The sequence below is a fragment of the Malaya genurostris genome, chromosome 2 (assembly GCF_030247185.1).
Source record: "Malaya genurostris strain Urasoe2022 chromosome 2, Malgen_1.1, whole genome shotgun sequence".
In the NCBI taxonomy this organism is placed as follows: domain Eukaryota; kingdom Metazoa; phylum Arthropoda; class Insecta; order Diptera; family Culicidae; genus Malaya; species Malaya genurostris.
Genome location: NC_080571.1, coordinates 139978534 through 139997346, shown reverse-complemented (window position 1 = coordinate 139997346; position 18813 = coordinate 139978534).

The window sequence follows — 18813 nt, the reverse complement described above, 5'->3', positions numbered from 1 at the left end:
ATCTCACTAGGTTTTCTCGGAAATGGCTGAACCGATTTTGATAAACTTAGATTCAAATGAAAGGTCTCTTGGCCCATACGGAATACCTGAATTTCATCCGGTTCCGGAGTTATAGGGTATTAGTATTCAATATTGTACACCGTCACTTAAACCGGCGAAACAAAAAACGTAAAAAAAATTCTAAACTGGTCTCAAAACTGTAAAAATCGATAGTCATTATCAGTAGGCAACTGAACAAACCGATTCCGGCTATCCTGGCTCTCGGTATCATGTTCCGGAAGTTCCGGAACTATTGTTCATATGTACCAAAATGGATCTCACTCACTTGTCTGTACAAATCGATAGTCATTATCAGTAGGCAACTAAACAAACCGATTCCGGCTATCCTGGCTCCCGGTATCCGGTTCCGGAAGTTCCGGAAATAGTGTTATATGTACCAAAATGGATCTCACTCACTTGTCTCAGCGATGGTTTGACCGATTTCCACAATCTTAGATTCAAACGAAAGTCTCGTGGTACCATACGAAGTTCCTGAATTTCATCCGGATCCGACTTCTGATTCCGGAGTTATAGGGTAAAGTGTGTTCAATATTGTACACCATCACTTAAACCGGCGAAACAAAAAGCTTAAACAAATTTCTAAACTGGTCTCAAAACTACACAAATCGATAGTCATTATCAGTAGGCAACTAAACAAACCGATTCCGGCTATCTTGGTTCCCGGTATCCGGTTCCGGAAGTACCGGAAATAATGGTCATATATACCAAAATAGATCTCACTCGCGTTCCTCAGCGATGGTTTGACCGATTTCCACAAACTTAGATTCAAATGAAAGGTATTCCGGTCCCATATCGATAGAGTATAGGGTAAAGTGTGTACAATAATGTACACCGTCACTTAAACTGGCAGAACAAAAACCGTAGAAAATGTTATAAACTGGACTCTAAACCGTTATTCCCAGTCTTAGGGTCAATTGAAAGGTCTTATGGTCCTACCACAATTTACTGCATATTTTCGGATGCAACAAACATTTAAATCGTAATTAAGAGTACGTACCAGTAGAGTTTGTATGTCATGTTAGTTGGTGGCCGTACGAACCGACTTTGATTACACCGGTTCTCGGGTTCCGGTGGTGAAAGTGCATATAATAGTGAACCCACTTCGTTTCCTTAAGGATGACCTACGCAATCAAAGCACTGTTTTATTATGTATGTTATACTAGTTAATGCACAAACGATCTCTTGGTTTCTTTCAAAAATCGAAGAGAAAATTTATGAAAAGAATACCACAATATTATATGTACATGAGAAAGGCATCATTACACCACTAGGTGGATTAAAACAGGTTTTGTCGTGAATACGACTTACTTTACTATGGGGCGCCTTTTCAAAATTTACCCTCTGAGAGAGTGATAAGTTTTTGATCGTGAATATCTCCTGTTATATCTAACGAATCAACATAATTCTTGCTACATGCCATCGGAAATATGATCACAATTTTATGATAAAACTTTCAGTTGTGTGACATATTCTTAAATAGTTCACAATTAAACTTTTCTGAAATGTTTGGTATAAACGAGTATCAAAGAGGATAACTCATATGGCGCGTTTGCCTTTCTCGTATTTTGAAAGCTCATAGCTCAGTGATCTGTAGAAGGATTTATATAATCTAACTACCAATAGAATCGAAAATATTCAACTTGAACGTGTATTACGACAATATTGAAGTTTTTCAATAGTACACTATTGAAAAACCTGTTTGATTTAACCCATGACAGCACCAGCCAATCAGAACGCGAGATGTCTGTATCTATACAAGAGCATCCATATAAAAGTTGAATGGTTCACTTTTCCTATCATTTGCTGAGCAACTCTCCCCGAAACAAGACACACGACAGCAACATCGAGGACCTGTCGTCTCATTGTTTCCCGATATGAATGCACGAGACACCGTCAGCACAATGAAACCGAAAAAGGCAGCCAAAAAGTCCAGCAAGGCCCATTGCCGAAACAAGACACACACGAGAACCATCTCAGATCTCAATATTGCCTACCAAAAGATTCATCAAGATGGGAGTTAAAATAATATGCACCGTCACTAACACATTCAATTACGAACGGCAATGCGAAAGCGAAAGTGATGATTTTGAACACATCTTTATACTAGTTTACAAATATGCCGTGCGAAACAGAGTTGCCACAGATCAATATGTATTTTTGTCGCGAGTACTTTAGTATGCGGCCGAAAACAAAAATTGTTAGAACAAATGTTTCCACTTGATTTGCGCATTCTACTTTCCAGGCGTATCAGAACTGGCTAAACTTAAAGCAATTCTAAATATTTCTTTATCACAGTGATGTGGTCATCCTGAAAAGGACGGGGTTTTCAACGGATGGCCAGCTGCAGATGACGAGGGATGATTTTCGTTTTCGTTGTCATGGGCAGCGTTACCGGTCAACTCCAACACTTCGGCAACCAAGTACTCCATCACTGCCGCCAGATAGACCGATGCACCAGCACTGACACGCTCGGCGTAGTTCCCCTTCCGAGGCAAACGATGGATTCTGCCGCCAACTGGGCACTTCAGACCAGCACGGTTTGAGCGGGACTTTGCCTTGCCCTTAATTGTTCCTCCACAGCTCGACGACCCATTCAGTATTACTGGCTGCCGCTCTGCTAACTCTCTCTTTTATATCGTTTCACTGTTTCCCGTTCTGCGTATAGCAAAGGAATTCTAACAAAGGGGACGTCCTATCGTGCTACCACTAGCACGTATAAAAGGAAATGTGATGTGAGAAATAGCGTCATTTAAGTTAAAGCAGCTACTCTGTACGTACGAGACACCGTCAGAACGATGGCTCCGAAGACAGGTAGAAAAGCAGATTTGTACCGTCACTAACACATTCAATTACAAACGGCAATGCGATGGCGAAAATGATGATGTTGAACACATCTTTATACTAGTATGGGGTCGTGTGAAAATATGCCTTGCGAAACAGGGTTGCCATATATACAGATTAATCTGTATGATCATTATTATTATTATTATCATTATTATTATTATTAGAATCACTCTTGCATACCGAAGATCGTGGATACATTTCAGACCAGGCCATTGCAATTGTCTCGTACTGAAATTTCGAGAAGAATCAGATATCTTCGAACTTCATAGCTTCAATAAAAATAAACTACAAATTTGTCGTACCTAGCTTCCTATATTAGCAAATTAAAAAGGAATTGTTTCAAGTTTGGAATATATAGTTGTAGAATAGTAGCTGTTTAATGTAACTAAACTGTACTTTAATGTAGGTGTATCGCTTCAAATTCTATTAGTGAAAAAGAGGAAAGCTTGCACAATTCATACAATCAATCAACTAACTGATATTCGGAAAAGTGATGGGAGCGTGTCAGTTTTTTCGTATTCACGACATCCAGTTATGTCTCTGACATTACTCACCCGCCTTTTTAATCTACCTAGTGATGTAATGATGCCTTTCTCATATTACTTATATTTTCAAAAATATCATTAGAAGATTCTGTCAAGAAATCTTTTGTCGTGAATACGACTTACTGTACTATGGAGTGCATTTTCAAAATTTACCCAGTACAAGAATGGGCAGAACTTTATCGCGAATATCTCTTGATGTACTTAACCTAACAACATATTTTTTTCTTCAAGCTAACGGAAATATGATCAGAAATTTGCGATTAAATTTTCAACTTCAAGAAATAACTTACAAACAAAGTTTTCAAAAGCTTTTAGAAATAATGAGTAAAATTTATCACGCTTGATTGCCTTTTTCGCACCCGGGCGACGGTTTTGAGGTAGTCAAGCACATATCAGTTCCGATTATCTACTGGACGAGTATAAAAGATAAACTTTGATCGAAAGTCGTGTATTTCTGCTAGTCCTTCAGACGGAACTGGATGTCAAGGTGAGGTTCTCCCACCAGCATCAGTAAGAACAAACCATGTATAAAGTTTGAAACGCTCAGGTCGTGTTTTCATTTTGTAACGAGTACAGAATTAGAATAGATATTTTTTGTAAATAATAGTTAGTAGGTGAATGATCTTTAATAATAATGTTTATAGATTCTTGTATTAAAATTTAATATAATAAATATACGAAACGATATTAAAGGAGGTTCACAAAATCGAATCATCCCGTTATGATGAAAAAGCTCTAAGTAAGAGATTTGCCCTAAGACACAGCAGCTGATTTCCCGCCGTTCTTAGTACGCGCCAATTGCTTTCTGCTTTGCCTGGCGTCGCAGCCGATGGGGTGTTTGTTTGGGTTACCGAAAGAGGCCATCGACCTTTACAAAGTTCATGACCGCGTTAATCTTTCGGGAGAATGCTCTGTTTCGCTCTGATGACTGGTCTGGCGGTGGGTTGGTTTGATTGGGGTCGTTCGCAGAAACGAGATGCGATCATGCAACTGGGGAAGTTCGGGTTGATCAATGCGAATTCGGAACTATCGCTATTATCCACTTCGTGGAAAATGCGTCAGATCCGCTAACGAAGATGTACAAACCGCGGTTATTCTGAGGATTCTCAAAGCCCAATAAACCACTTTGAACTTATCAGTGGAAGAGGCAAGAGTGGTTCGATTTCAGTTCGCGCCGTGTTGTGTTTAGTTTGGTAAATTTAAATGTAACTTGAAATTCTTCATCAAAATGTAAATTCGTTCCTTTCTCAAACAGAATAAAAACCCAGTTAGATTCCCTATCGTTAATTTGGCGGTTCGCGTGTGTGTTGAAACCAAGAAATCAAGGTAAACTCACAAATGTTGACACTACCAAGGTGCACGTGCTTATGCGTTTTCTGTGCAATGGCAATTTCTTTCACAGGTTTGTGGCTACCGTCGAAGTACCCGACACATTACACCCGTACATTAGAGACCGCTCTTGACCCCACGATCTGTCTCAAGGTTTGGTCCCGGCGATACACTGGGCCGGAAGAAGGCAGCATCCGTCAGTCTTGCGCCTTGGCAGGGTTAGTAGACAACCATCATCAACGCTGTTAAGTTTTCTGGTGACGATCGGAAAACTCGACGGCAGTATCCCGTCGTCGTAAGTCCACAAATCGGCGGGGGAGACCAGCGTCGCCCGTTCAGCTCGATCGAGGGAAACGCACTCGTCGCAGCATCGCGTTGCATCGTTAGCATCATCATCGTCATCATCAGTAGCACCAGTAGGAATCGCCGTCCCCCGCCAACACGTAAATCCTAGGTCGTGAGTACAAGATATATTTGTTGTGAAGTCCATGCGCATGGGGTCACTATTGACGGCCTTACCCTACCGTCTAATTTGCATATCTATATATAATAATTAAAGAAATTGCCAAGTGATTTTGCACAATGGAGATAAGAGGCAAGTGAGGTGAACAATGAACACCGAAAGCACGCACCGCAGACAATAAAAAAATCGCCAGTTAGGATAGATGAGGGAAAGGTGAACGAATGGAAATAGCTAGCTAGCACAAAATAGAGTGAACAGAGAACATGATCGGGAAAACCGATAAAGGCAAATAAATGTTGGATTTGTGATTTTGTAAAAACCTTTTTTTTTGTGATTTGATGTAGTTCTCCAATTTGCAGATTGATGAAGCTTTTCAAGTCCAGAGTTCCGTCTCGTTTGTAGTTTTTTGTTGTATTTTGTTTTTACTGGGGAGGTTGGCCCTGAAACCTACCGGAACCACTCTCAAGTTTTCTGCAGATTGGTTAATTTGGGAAGTTAGACTTTGCCCGTGATGATTACAACCGTGTGAGAATATAGTTTTTGAACATTTCGGACGTGACGTAGTTTGTATGACACGCGCGACTCGGACGCGCTTTTGGTCGACTAGCTTGCTTCCACCATACAAAGAGGGAAACCGGAACCTTCTCCCGAGAAGTCTCAAAAGGTCGGGCAGCCACACATCTGGCGGGTGGTCTCTCATCGAAAGTGGCGCATAAATCACCCGCTTACACCCCTCGGAAGCACGTTCAGGCGGTCCAGTTTTATTGGCGCCCAACAAAATTTTTCTTGCTTAATCAGTTACTAGGTATTTCCCGTATTCTTTTCGGTATCGCCAACCTACATTGGCTAATATTTTTCGTTCAGATTTACATAGTGAAGACATTTAACAATCCTCGACCATAACAAAAGGCATACAGTGTCTTCTAAAATATTTCGATAAAGGTAAAATTTCTCAAATTTTCTTCGATAAAAACAACATTATTGTGTACAGTAAATCATAATTTACATTTACTGATAGTTATTTATTTATTTACTTGCATGTTCATATATTTTCGTTCATTTATTGTATTATTATTTACACATTTATTTATTGCATAAAATATTTACATTATATTATTACATTTTTCTTATTAAACATTCATCTAAATTATTAAACCTACATATAACATATAACAATTTGAACCTTAATAACTTAAAGGGAACATAAAGAAATTCAATTAAAATCGCACACTTCGACGCGTTATTCATCCCTTGATTGATACGCGATAACATTTAAAAAAATGAATCGTCTTTTTCCACACGCGGAAGACCTTAACCAGGAACAGGTTGACTATGAATTAATGATTCGTCAACAACCAGAAGAAGCGTTTAAGCTAGATCTGGTAGGGAAGCAAAGACGATTACGAAGCTTGTTCAGGGAGGATCAAAACGAAGGTCGAAATTATCGGTCGACAGTCAATATTGGCGACGAGGCTCCTCATATTGAAGGGAGAATCGCAAAGTTAGAAAAAGCTTTGGCGCGAAGGATAGAACCGAAGCTGGAATCGAGAGTTTTGCATTATTGGTACCGGGTAAAAAGGTGTTTAGCGGTAACTGAAACCGAGAAAAAAATGCGCCGAGATCTGACACGGCGAATTGAAAAGGTCATGCAAGTTTTCAGTTTGGGCCACCACTCTCCCCGTATAAGGACCAAATAAATAATAGGATTTCGGGGGCCGAAGGAAGAACAGGTAGCGTAGAACAGGCACAGACCACTTCTCAGGAGACAATGCAACAAACTAGCGAGCCCGTTCCCAATAATTCAACAAACACATCGAAAGGGGCTATTCCAAAACAAACCCCAGTAATTGCGGACACGATTACGGTGTCGAGGCAGGAATGGGCAGATATGCAAAAGACACTAGCGGAGTTAATGGAGCAGGTTAAAGCCAACAACGTACGAAACACAGAGAACAGATCGCCAGAAACTACCGACTGGGAAAACCAGCACCACATAAGACCCGTCTGTGAAATTGCGGAGAAGAAAAACAACAACAGTCAGCATCGGATGCTACCAACACCGTATTTACAACCAGGTTTTTCGGAACTAGAACAAGATACTGATTCCAGCGGAAACGACTCGGAACAACACGAACGGACGTGGAGCAAAAGCAGGGTGGATGATTCATATTCAAGCCACGGAAGGCAGCGATCAAGGCACTCGTGGTGCTATCCTGGTCCCCCCAACGTAGACTGCCGCACAGGAGACGAAATGAGGGGCAGGGACGTGTAGAAAAATGGAAGTTGCGTTTCACAGGTGAGTCAAGGTCCACGACGGTAGAAAACTTTTTTTACAAGGCAAGAAAGTTGGCTGAACGAGAGGGAGTCTCGAAGCAAACACTACTGCGAGACATACACATGCTACTCGAAGGATCGGCAGCGGACTGGTTCTTCACATACGTCGACGAGTTGGACACATGGGAGGCTTTCGAAACCAGCATCACCTACCGGTTCGGAAATCCTAACAAAGATCAGGGGATAAGGTCTAGGATACAAGAACGAAAACAACTAAGAGGGGAACAATTCGTTGCCTTCGTATCTGAAATAGATAAATTGAACCGCATGCTATCCAAACCACTATCAAGACGGAGGAAATTCGAAGTGATTTGGGATAACATGCGACAACACTACAGGTCTGAAATCTCTTTCGTAGAAGTTAACGATTTGCAACACCTGATCATGCTTAATCATCGCATTGATGCTGCGGATCCACAGATGCAACATTCGGCAAATGACAACTTAGTTCGAAGACTAATCAATCAAATCGAGGCAGAAGACAGCGAATTTGACAGTGAGCATTCAGCCCCACTAAACGTGATAGGAAGCCACATCGATAGAAACCCAAGAGGACCTTACAGCCCAAGGCAGCCTAGAGAACAGCAACAAACCTACGGGATTGGACCCAATCAAGAATCTGTCCCTATGAAGTGTTGGAATTGTCAAGACGAGGGACACGGTTGGAGACAGTGCAAGAAGCCAAGGTTGATTTTCTGCTACATGAAAAAAATGAAAACGGTGTGACAATAGACAGCAGTCGCATTCAACCCATTCTAGACTATGCCCGCCCCAAAAACCAACAAGACATACGAAGACTAATGGGATTAGCAGGGTTTTACCAGCGATTCATCAAGGGCTACAGCAGAATTACGGCCCCGATCACCGACTTGCTGACAAAAGAGAACCGGCGCTTCACTTGGACAAGAGAAGCCGAAGAAGGCTTTAACGAATTGAAGTCGGTCTTAACTTCTGCGCCGATACTAGCGAATCCAGACTTTTCGAGGCCACTCACCATCGAGTCCGATGCATCCGACCGGGCAATTGGAGCAGCACTATTACAAGAACAGGAAGGAGAAAATCGCGTTATAAGTTATTTTAGTAAGAAACTAAACCGAACACAACGTCGCTATTCGGCAGTGGAAAAGGAATGTCTCGGAGTATTATCGGCCATCCAGCATTTCAGACATTACGTTGAGGGAACGAAATTCCGGGTAGTGACAGACGCCAGAAGCCTGTTATGGCTGTTCAACCTGGGTACGGAGACTGGAAACGCTAAGCTACTCCGATGGGCCCTACGTATCCAAGCATACGACTTCGAACTTCTCTATCGCAAGGGAAAAGCAAACGTGTTAGCAGATTGCTTATCGCGTTCAACCGCGATCGATACTATAGCCTTACTGTCTACCGACCCAGAGTATGAACAGCTATTGGACAACATAAGGGCGAAGAAAAAATAGAACCAAAAATAGACAAAGCGACGCACGGTTTGCTTGGAAGTACTACCCTCCGAAGAACGAGAGAAGAGAAATCATCCGTAGGGAGCATGACAAGGCGCACTTCGGTTTTGAAAAGACCTTGGAAAGAGCACTTCTATTGGCCCAAAATGACCAACGACATTCACCCATTCTGCCAAGAATGTCTGCGATGCCAGACAAGCAAGTCGGGGAACGTTAACGCACACCGCCAATGGGAGCCCAGAAGCCAGTCGAATACCCGTGGCAATTCGTGACTCTAGACTATATAGGCCCATTACCACCATCGGGAAGGAATCGAAACACCTGTCTTCTTGTTGCCACCGACGTGTTTAGTAAGTTTATCTTGGTCCAGCCATTTCGAGAAGCAAAGGCGAGCTCGTTGGTAGATTTCGTGGAAAACATGATCTTCCGACTGTTTGGTGTTCCAGAAATTTTATTGACGGATAACGGTTCACAGTTCGTCTCCAAATCGTTCAGAGATCTACTCGAATCGTATAACGTGTCGCATTGGTTGACGCCTGCCTACCATCCCCAGGTGAATAACACCGAGAGAGTGAACAGGGTAATCACTACCGCCATTCGAGCCACACTTAAGAAAAATCATAATCACTGGGCAGACGACATTCAGGAAATTGCAGATGCAATAAGAAATGCTGTGCACAATTCTACAAAGTACAACCCGTACTTCGTCGTATTCGGCCGAAATAAAATATCGGACGGCCGCGAATATAGCATCGTACGCGATAAGTATCAACAACAGGACGAAGAGGGGAAGGAGGTATCCACGCGACGAAAAGCACTTTTCGAAGAAGTAAAAGCTAACTTGGCTACAGCATACCAAAAACACGCCAAAACCTATAACCTTCGGTCCAACTCACAATGTGCAACCTATACGGTCGGAGAGAAGGTGCTCAAACAGGTCTTCGACCTATCGGATAAGGGGAAAGGGTATTGCAAAAAGCTGGCCCCTAAATATGAACCAGCAGTAGTCCGCAAAGTGCTGGGTTCTCACACTTATGAGGTGGAGGATCTAACGGGGAAAAGACTTGGTGTCTACTTCGCCAATAAACTAAAAAAGTTTCACCCGTCCAGATAGGGTAAACAAAATTGAACGGTTTGAGCAGATTTTTAAAGTAAGGTCAGTTTTTTTTCAGCTATGTACCTCTAAAAAGGGGAGACCAGATTACGAAAAAAAAAACACCATTAAGGGTCATACTTCTTTTAACACAATCTCGAAGGACTCGGACAGAAACACGAACATATCTGTTCTTGAGTGTACCGGGATTGGTTTAAAACGCGTTAACAAATTTAGGGAAAAACCGAAAGAGCTCGCGATGCGCGAATATCCCGACACGGAAAAGCAGTTTTCTTCGAGAAACAAAGAAAACCGAAGAGATCGCGACACGTATGTAAATAATCGTTGTAAGGATATATTGTAAATAGTAGTTTAGTTTATTAGTCCTCAGCCTCCTAGCACTTACGATAATATTAGTACCTAGTTTTAGGGTTAGTTTCATATAAAACTCAAGGTTCTCCAAACACAGTTTTTTTTTAAATGGAATGTTTGCCAATCGTCAATCAGTTTACTGGCATACTCCCTGCCTTCTGTGGGGATACTTGTCCATCGATGCACAACATGCATTTGCACGGTGAATGTTCCCTACGTAAACAAAACACAAAATTAGTTTCCGTTTATAAATAGATATCTGATTCATTTATCTAGCGCGCAAGTATCCCACGTAGCAACGGCCTTAGCGTTCAAGCGGATCGACAACCGTTTCTCGTATGCTTTCTAATAGTCCTACTCGGTGGTCTATTCCTGACGGAGCCAACAGCCCATAGTAACAAACGCCTTTTCTGATCGGTTTTTGACATCCTCTTACCCAGATCAATCCACAACATAGTCTACTACAGGGGTTGATAAGTCGGGAGCGGCATACAGTTTTTCAGTTTAATACTCACGCTAGCGGGTTACCTAGACTGCAGTCTAATCTAAAAAAATAAAAAAAAAGGCGGGTGAGTAATGTCAGAGACATAACTGGATGTCGTGAATACGAAAAAACTGACACGCTCCCATCACTTTTCCGAATATCAGTTAGTTCATTGATTGTATGAATTGTGCAAGCTTTCCTCTTTTTCACTAAGGGGCTGTCCATAAAAGACGTCACGCTTTTTTTGACGATTTTTGACTCCCCATCCACCCTTTGTCACAAATTGTCACAGAAGCAAAGACCCCCCTTCCCCCCTATGTCACGTGTCACGAATTCAAAATAAATAAAATTCATCTCAATAAATTCTCAATATGTATGACAAACCATAAAAATATGAGGGAAAAATCGATTTATTACATGCTGTCATTAGATTAAAAAATATCCATAAATCTACAAAATCATCGGAATTATTTTATTAATATCAATTATATAAATTAACAAAAGTATTTGGTTGGAATTGATGAAACATTTAAATCATCTGTTTTAGTCCTCCTAGGGGTACACAGATATATTGTTTTAGGTAAAGAATAATATTTCCGTAGTGTAGCTTACAGGGCTGAGAAAATAAAGACCAAAACCTCATCAAAACGAGATCTTTGCCGGAGAATCTTTTCATTATTAGTTGATCAGTGAAAGTTCAATCATTGGATGATTCGATAAGCTTTTATGTTGGTGGAGTAAAATCACATATGATCAAGATAAGACATGACATGTTCTACGTCTGAAATCGTTGATCTCCCGCCCTTTTTCAAATTAAGTATAATTGAATAAACTGCATCAGAATCAGATAAGAGAAATTATTATGATATACTATTATCATTGCTAGAAAATCAAATTACTGAAAAAATTGTCAGTGCACATCTTAAGTTAAACTGTTTGAAGGCATCTTTTTCCTTTTTACTCATATTAGGCAAAATTTATAAATTTCGCTAATTTACTCGCTCCTCCGTGCACTTTTGCTGATCACAACAGAAATGATTTCCTGCATCACTCATTTCCGAATTTACAAGAAAAAGCTTTTATATCTACAAATACACGTTTTCCTATAGAATGTAAACGTTTATTGTGGAGGTTTTTCAGGAAATATGTCAAAGCAGTAATATAATTAGGTATTTCAAAAATGCGCTCATTGAAAATATTGGACGTCACATTCCGAAAACCTCCCCCCCTCCCCCCTGTCACAAAAGGTCACGTTTTAGGAAACACCTCCCTCCCCCTTGCGGCGTGACGTCTTTTATGGATAGCCCCTAATAGAATTTGAAGCGATACACCTACATTAAAGTACAGATTAGTTACATTAAACAGCTACTATTCTACAACTATATATTCCAAACTTGAAACAATTCCTTTTTAATTTGCTAATATAGGAAGCTAGGTACGACAAATTTGTAGTTTATTTTTATTGAAGCTATGTTCGAAGATATCTGATTCTTCTCGAAATTTCAGTACGAGACAATTGCAATGGCCTGGTCTGAAATGTATCTACGATCTTCGGTATGCAAGTGATTCTAATAATAATAATGATAGTAATAATAATAATACAGATTAACCAGTATATATGACAACCCTGACGGTGTCTCGTACGTACAGAGTAGCTGCTTTAACTTAAATGACGCTATTTCTCACATCACATTTCCTTTTATACGTGCTAGTGGTAGCACGGTAGGACGTCCCCTTTGTTAGAATTCCTTTCCTATACGCAGAACGGGAAACAGTGAAACGATATAAAAGAGAGAGTTAGCAGAGCGGCAGCCAGTAATACTGAATGGGTCGTCGATCTGTTAACAGCATATTGTGGAGGAACAATTAAGGGCAAGGTAAAGTCCCGCTCAAACCGTGCTGGTCTGAAGTGCCCAGTTGGCGGCAGAATCCATCGTTTGCCTCGGAAGAGGAACTACGCCGAGCGTGTCAGTGCTGGTGCATCGGTCTATCTGGCGGCAGTGATGGAGTACTTGGTTGCCGAAGTGTTGGAATTGACCGGTAACGCTGCCCATGACAACGAAAACGAAAATCATCCCTCGCCATCTGCAGCTGGCCATCCGTTGAAAACTCCGTCCTTTTCAGGATGACCACATCACTGTGATAAAGAAATATTTAGAATTGCTTTAAGTTTAGCCAGTTCTGATACGCCTGGAAAGTAGAATGCGCAAATCAAGTGGAAACATTTGTTCTAACAATTTTTGTTTTCGGCCGCATACTAAAGTACTCGCGACAAAAATACATATTGATCTGTGGCAACTCTGTTTCGCACGGCATATTTGTATACTAGTATAAAGATGTGTTCAAAATCATCACTTTCGCTTTCGCATTGCCGTTCGTAATTGAATGTGTTAGTGACGGTGCAAATTATTTTAACTCCCATCTTGATGAATCTTTTGGTAGGAAATATTGAGATCTGAGATGGTTCTCGTGTGTGTCTTGTTTCGCCAATGGGCCTTGCTGGACTTTTTGGCTGCCTTTTTCGGTGTCATTGTGCCGACGGTGTCTCGTGCATTCATATCGGGAAACAATGAGACGACAGGTCCTCGATGTTGCTGTCGTGTGTCTTGTTTCGGGAAGAGTTGCTCAGCAAATGATAGGAAAAGTGAACCATTCAACTTTTATATGGATGCTCTTGTATAGATACAGACATCTCGCGTTCTGATTGGCTGGTGCTGTCATGGGTTAAATCAAACAGGTTTTTCAATAGTGTACTATTGAAAAACTTCAATATTGTTGTAATACACGTTCAAGTTGAAGATTTTCGATTCTATTGGTAGTTAGATTATATAAATCCTTCTACAGATCACTGTGCTATGAGCTTTCAAAATACGAGAAAGGCAAACGCGCCATATGAATTATCCTCTTTGATACTCGTTTATACCAAACATTTCAGAAAAGTTTAATTGTGAACTATTTAAGAATATGTCACACAACTGAAAGTTTTATCATAAAATTGTGATCATATTTCCGATGGCATGTAGCAAGAATTATGTTGATTCGTTAGATATAACAGGAGATATTCACGATCAAAAACTTATCACTCTCTCAGAGGGTAAATTTTGAAAAGGCGCCCCATAGTAAAGTAAGTCGTATTCACGACAAAAAACAACTTTACATCTAATAAGGAACGAATACTGGTTTTACTCTCCTAATTCGGGCTCCGGTTAATCCATAAGTCGCCGTTTGTTTTCACCAATTCAACACTATTTAGATCGAAATCTTCACGATTCCGATCGATTTTTCCGTCGGAATAACCCGTAGCGCACACACTATGTTTTTTTCACTTTGCTTCTCTGTTTGACGTTTCGTTAAGATGGGACGGAACTTGTATGAATGATAGACCGGCTCGCGTTCTGACAGGGCGCGTAGTTGGATTCTAGGGTATATAGAGTATGTGAGTGGTGCATGAATGAGTTTGTTTTCGTGTAATTATGTTCTTGAAGAATTTTTTATTATCGGGTAATGTCCGGTGGGTAAAATTAAATTCTTTTAAGGAAAACTTTTCGTTTCGAGGTCGCAATAAGCAAAAATCGCGGAGTCGTTACTCTGTGGAGCGAATTTCGGATAGAAACAGTTTGTTTATTTTTGTGAGGAGAGTTTGGGTCCTATAATCTCGCTATGTGCTGGGGACAGGACGGCAAACTGGACTCGCGGTTTTCGTGTTTCACATAGGTGAATAATTTCGTGAATATTATTTTCGTTAATCGGTACGTCCAGGTGTAGAAAATAATGTTCCAGTCGTTTATTTGTGTGCTCGCTCAAGGTTCGTCGACACCTTTGAGTTGAAGCCAGTTATGTGTAGTGGGTCTTATAAATGTTGGTTAGAATGGGATGTATGATTGAGAAGGGTGAATGGAGTCCGTCAGTCATCAAAAAGTAATGTTCAACGTTCTTTCTGGTTTTCTGGTCATCGCATTAATACACTACTTATTATAGTTTAGTTTTTTTTCTATTGGCCTTTGAAGTCGTAGTTCAGAAATTGTTAATAAATTTTCGCTGGAGACTGGAGACGAAAGTTTTTTTTTTTTTTTTTTTTTTTTTTTAAAAACTATTTATTGGAATATGAGTTAAAATTAAATTATTAAGATTTAAATTGGGTGTTCAGCCACAAGTGGTGACTTTTCAGCCCTGTTATATATATATGATTTGATTATTACCATGAAGACATCATTTGCTTCCGCAATTCTGAGATTTTTGTGTAGGGAAAATTCTAAACCTACTTGTATTGTGTAATGGGGAAAAGGAACCTATATACTAACTTACTAACTAATACAGAGAGCGAATCGATTCAATTGAAGATTGCATCGATTTTTGTCGGAATTTGCTTATAATATTATGTGACATTACATCTAATGGTTCTATATTTGTGAGTCTGTGTAACTCATTTGTACTAAACCAGGGAGGACGCTTCAGAATCATTTTCAGAATTTTATTCTGAATCCTTTGAAGCGTTTTCTTCCTGGTGGAACAACAGCTTGACCAAATTGGTACCGCATAAAGCATGGCTGGTCTGAAAATTTGTTTATAAATTAACAATTTGTTTTTTAGACAGAGCTTAGAATTTCTGTTTATAAGAGGATATAAACATTTAATATATTTATTACACTTTGCCTGGATTCCTTCAATGTGATCCTTGAAAGTGAGTTTTTTGTCATACGTTAAACCTAAGTATTTAGCTTGATCAGACCATGTCAATTCCAAGCCATTCAATTTGAGAATGTGATTATTGTTTGGTTTAAGAAAAGAAGCTCTTGGCTTGTGAGGAAAGATAATTAATTGCGTTTTTGCTGCATTTGGTTTAATTTTCCATTTTGACAGATAATCACTGAAAATATTTAAACTTCTTTGTAGGCGACTGCAGATCACTCTTAGATTTCTACCTGTGGCTAACAGACTTGTGTCGTCACAGAATAGCGATTTCTGACAACCAACGGGTAGATTTGGAAGATCAGAAGTGAAAATATTATACAAGATTGGAGCTACACTCGAACCCTGCGGAACACCGGCTCGTACGGGTAGCAATTCAGATTTACAATTCTGATAGCTAACCTGAAGAGTACGATCAGTTAAATAATTTTGAATCATTTTGATCAAATAAATAGGAAACTGGAAATCAGACATTTTTGCTATTAAACCTTTGTGCCAAACACTGTCGAATGCTTTTTCTATGTCTAGAAGAGCAACTCCAGTGGATAACCCAGAAGATTTATTTGATTTTATCATGTTCGTTACTCTGACAAGTTGATGAGTAGTTGAATGTTCATGACGAAATCCAAACTGCTCTGGTAAAAAAATTGAATTCTCATTTATATGAGTCATCATTCTTAACAAGATAATTTTTTCAAAAAGTTTACTGATAGAAGAAAGTAAGCTAATTGGGCGATAACTTGATGTTTCTGCTGGGTTTTTATCAGGTTTTAGGATAGGAATTACTTTAGCGTTTTTCCATCTTTTTGGGAAGTAAGCTAATGAAAAACACTTGTTGAAAATTTTAACCAGGAGTCTCAAGGCAACATCGGGAAGATTTTTAATAAGAATATTAAAAATTCCATCATTGCCAGGAGCCTTCATGTTTTTGAGTTTCCTAATAATTGATTTAATTTCATCAAAATTCGTCTCAATAATGTCATCGTGTGATAACACTTGGGTTGAAATATGATCATATTTCAGTGAGACTTCATTTTCAATAGGACTCACAACGTTTAAATTAAAATTGTGGACACTCTCGAACTGCTGAGCAAGTTTTTGAGCTTTTTCACCATTTGTAAGAAGTATTTGATTTCCTTCCTTGAGAGCAGGAATTGGTTTCTGAGGTTTCTTAAGAACCTTAGAAAGTTTCCAGAAAGGTTTAGAATATGGTTTAATTTGTTCAACTTCTTTAGCGAAATTTTCATTTCGCAAAAGAGTAAATCTATGTTTAATTTCTTTTTGTAAATCCTTAACTATGTTTTTCATAGCAGGATCACGAGAACGTTGATATTGTCGTCGACGAACATTCTTCAACCGAATGAGCAGTTGAAGATTGTCATCGATGATAGGAGAATTTAATTTAGTTTGAGCTTTGGGAACTGAAAGATTTCTAGCTTCGTTAATATAATGATTCAAATTATCAATTGCTGTGTCGATGTCCGCAGAATTTTCTAAAATAGTTTCATGATCCACATGATTTTCAATGTGAGATCTGTAATCCAACCAATTAGCTCTATGATAGTTGAAAATAGAACTAATTGGATTAATTATAGCTTCGTTGGAAAGTCTGAATGTTACAGGAAGATGATCTGAGTCAAAATCAGCATGAGTAATCGGTTCACTACAAATGTGACTTTGATCTGTTAGAACCAGATCAATTGTAGACGGGTTTTTCACGGAAGAGAAACAAGTAGGATTACTGGGATGAAGAACTGTAAAGTAACCAGCTAAGAGTTGATTATGAAGTATTTTACCATTACTGTTATTTTGCCTACAATTCCACTGGACATGCTTAGCATTTAAGTCCCCTATTACGAAAAATTTCGATCGATATCTTGTAAGTTTTTGCAAATCGCCTTTAAAGAAATTTAATTGTTCGCCGGTGCATTGGAATGGCAAATATGCTCCAGCGATGAAATAAATTCCATGAATGGTTTCAACTTCGATTCCCAAGCTTTCAATAACTTTAGTATTGAAAGAAGGTAAAATTCGATGTTTAATTTGCCGTTTGACAAAAATGGCAACTCCACCACCAATTCCAGTAAACCTGTCAAATCGATGAACCACATAATGTGGATTACTTTTCAATTTTACATTTGGTTTAAGAAAAGTTTCTGTCACAATGGCAATATGAATTTTGTGAACTTTGAGAAAATTATAAAATTCATCTTCACTCGATTTCAAAGATCGAGCATTCCAATTTAAAATATTCAAATAATTATTTAACATCACTGTTAAATTTTAAATTCATTATAATATTATTTGCAAATTTCCATCCGATTTGAAATGCTTCAAAAAGTGATGAAGTCGAATTCATTTGGATGATCATTTGAAAAAGTTGATCTTGTAGGTAGATCATTTTATTTTCAGTTATATCGCCTAAATCGACTTCATTTAAAGAAGCGAATGGCATTGAAGGAATATTTGTAGGTAGACTGCCATTAGAAGAAGATGATTTGGCCGGTCTACCTATTAATAAATTGTTTTCGTTCGAAGAAGAACTGCAAGGCGGTCCTGTGTTTTGAATATTTACATTAGAAGAAATAGGAGATAGCTTTCTACCTAATATACCAGCATAACTGACATTAGAAGAAGATGATGACGAGGTCGATCTACCTGTCAATAAATTGTTTTCGTTAGAAGACGAATTGGCAGGTGCCTTAGAAGAATTTTCAGGTATATTCTGTAAATTTAAGGTCGTTGATTTGACTTGTTGTCTAAGCGAACGAGCGTTTAAAATTTTTTCCCTGACAGGACATTTCAAATAATTGGATTTATGATTTCCATTGCAATTTGAACATGAAAATTTATCAGTGGTTTCATTCATTGTACAAACGTCTTTCGAATGTGATTTACCACAATTCAAACACCGTATATCCATATGACAATTTTTGGTTCCATGACCGAAGCCTTGGCAACGACGACATTGCGTTAAGTTTGCAATACGATTATGCCGTTTATAATGTTCCCAATGAATTTTAATGTGGGAAATGAAACGTACTTTTTCTAAAGTTTTCAAATTGTTTACATCACTTCGATTGAAGTGTATTAGGTAAAGTTCATGGGAAATTCCAGAGCGTGGTTTAGAAGTACCATTCGCTCTTTTTTTCATAAGTATT